This window comes from Propithecus coquereli, unplaced genomic scaffold, assembly GCF_000956105.1.
Source record: "Propithecus coquereli isolate 6110/MARCELLA unplaced genomic scaffold, Pcoq_1.0 Scaffold43, whole genome shotgun sequence".
NCBI lineage: Eukaryota > Metazoa > Chordata > Mammalia > Primates > Indriidae > Propithecus > Propithecus coquereli.
The window spans coordinates 6139372-6142347 of NW_012150063.1; positions in this window are offsets into that span (position 1 = coordinate 6139372).

Here is a 2976-nt window from a genome sequence, read left to right on the forward strand (position 1 = left end):
GGACTTGGGGGGGTACCAAGGGCAACATACGTAACCTAAACATCTGTACCCCCATAATATGCTGAAATAAAAGAAAAAGAAAAAAAAATTAAAAAAAAAAAGAAGTGATAGTGGTGAGTTCCAGGTTTAAATATAGGAGTACTAATGGGAATTTTCTAATTAATTGAGAAAAACATATCAGAAGAGAGAGAAATTTTGAGTTAATTGGTTTAGGGAAATGAGATAGCTTGGTTAAGCAGGAATACGTGAACACCAGTAGGTGTTCATTACAAAGGGAAATGAACCTAACCTAGAGTCCTGGGGAGAGCAGGCTGGGCCTGAAAAGTGTGGTTTTGGGAGAATGAAAAGATTGGAGGTAAAATTGCAATAGGAGCCATTTAGCCATGAGGAGCTGTTCACAGGAAGTTGTGCTTTGCAAGTCTGCCTTCCTGGCAAACCTCAGATATTTCTTTACATCATCTACTTGCTTTATTAACTCATTAAATTCTTTCTTTAATTTCTAAAGCACAATTGACCACTTTCTACATTCCATGCCAAATTCTATGTGCTGGAGGGTATGAAGACAAAATGACATACTCTTTGTCCTCATGGAGTTTTCTATCTAGTGGGAGACACAGAGTCGTGACCCAGCAAATGTAATCCTGCACGGCAGGTGCTAAGATAGCTGCTTAGGGTGCTTTGAAGGTACAGAGAAAAAAACATCTTTATCATTCAGAGGTCAGGAAGAGAATGACGTGGTCTTGAAGGATGAGAATTAACTAGGAAGAGAAAAAAAATAAGGCTTAAAGTGCTGACAATGACACCTCTGGAGGCCTTGAGGACAGAGGCAGATAGTTTGATGCGAATGGAGTGGAAGGTGCCTGTGGGACAGGGATAGAAGATGAGCCAAGAGAAGCAGGCAGGTGCCAGATCACAAAGGGGTCTGTATACCAAGCTAAGGAATCCCACATTAACCATGAAGCTCTGGGAAGCTCTGAAAGATTTGAAACAGCAGAGCAATAAAATCAGATCCAAGCTTAATACAGACCATATTAGATGCAATGTGGAGAGCTAGGAGGGCCTCCAGGCACAAGGCCCAGAGACCAGTTGGACAGCTTGGTTCCAAACCTGCGTAATTGTGAAAGTGATTGTGATAATTACTGATATGGGAGCACAGGAGAAGAAGCAGACTGGATTAGAGAAAATAAAAAGTTTCCAACCTAATTATTTTCCCATGAGTTCTCATCATCCTTCCTTTGACATGCTAAGGAGAAGGGAAATTATACATAATTAATAAATAGTGTATATAATTGTGGTTGTGTTTATTTTCTGGCCCTGAATTGAACAGCGGTTCCTAGGGAATTGTGTGTATTATACATGAGCAGAAGTGGGAGAGACGAATCGAGCTTTAGCCCTTAGGGACAATAGTATTAAAGTCATCCATTCTGAGCTCTTGCTCACTAATCACACCTCCTGTGATTTCCGAAGATAGGAGGTCACCTCCTCACACTCACTGAGTGACACTCTTTGAGGTAAAAAAGACCTAAGACTTTGTCAGGAATAAATGAACTCACCAAAAATATGGGTTTTGCTTGGGCACACTTACCTTTTGCCAAGTGGTGTCTGTTAGGACAAGATCCACATCAGCAGGTGGCACACAGGAGAGCGAAACAGCACATCCACCACTTCGGAATAGATTTCTTTCCTGCTTCACTGAAGATAAGGGACATTATTGATCTGATTAGGGTAGTTCAATTAGCAGAGCAAACATATTCCTAGACTGGAGAAAAGGCGAACTGACTTTTGTCCTTGATCTAGAAAAATTACCTAGGCAACCAGTATTTCACTTTCTCTGTCTCCTAAATAAGCCTGGTGGTGAATGATGCATTATCTAAATGAGTGAGCCCCAAACCTAGGAAAATACGATAGTGCTGTAATAAACAATGCTGGGTGGCAAAAATGTTAGCTTATTTTAAAGTGTTGCTCAAATGGGGAAAGTACCAATTACAATACTTTATTTTTTTTTTTTTTTACCCTTCTATAGCTAGCAGGATTCTTTGGCTGCAGCATGAGAAGCCAACTCCAATTTAAGCAAAAAATAAAAATTGTGAATGTCATGGGTAGCTTATAGGAATCAAGGGTAAGACTGTGAGGAAGCTGAGTAGAGGCATAAAACATTTAGCTCTGGGGATCTGGATAGTGGGAATAAGCAGCAGCTTCTCCTAGGGGGATGGTAAGAAAAATGAACTCCTTATCAAGTAGAGTGATGGCTTTTATAAACGATGTTCTGGAAGAAATGGCCCTGCATGAAAAGGAGTGCTGTGTAAGAAAGGGAAAACATGTACTTTAGAACTCCTGAAGCAGACATGCATGTACTTTAGTGTTGATCTCTTGATGAATTATACCCACTTAAAGATGCAGAAGAAAATCCAGATTGTAAGTGGAAAAATCAAACTTGATTTGGGCAGAATTTATAATGAACTCAAAATTAGTCCCTTTTGATGTGTGTCAAACCTGATTAAAATAAATTCTCTCTACAGGACCATGATAATAGCCAACCCTAGCCAATGGATCATTTTACTTAACTGCTGTTTAGTTTAACAGAAATTTCAGATAATAATTTACATGATGATTTAGTGTTAATTGTCACAGAATTATTAATAAATCCAAAAAGCTTGATGATGTAATGATAGAGCTTATAAGAGTAATTACATAAGAAGAAGTATATCATTTTTCTAATACTGTATAGTACAGTAGAAAGGAGCCTGGTACTCAATCATATACTTATTATTTATGTGGCTTTTGGCAAGCATTTTAGCCTTTTTAATCCTTAATCTCCTCATACAAAAGGAGACTAGTAATTAATTACTAGCCCTATCTATCTCACAGAGTTGTGAAGTAAGTCAGGCAAAATTATTGTTGGTAAAATTCTTTGCAAACTATGTAGCATCCTATAAATGCAAGGGTTAATTATATGTGTGTTGACACATTATTTAA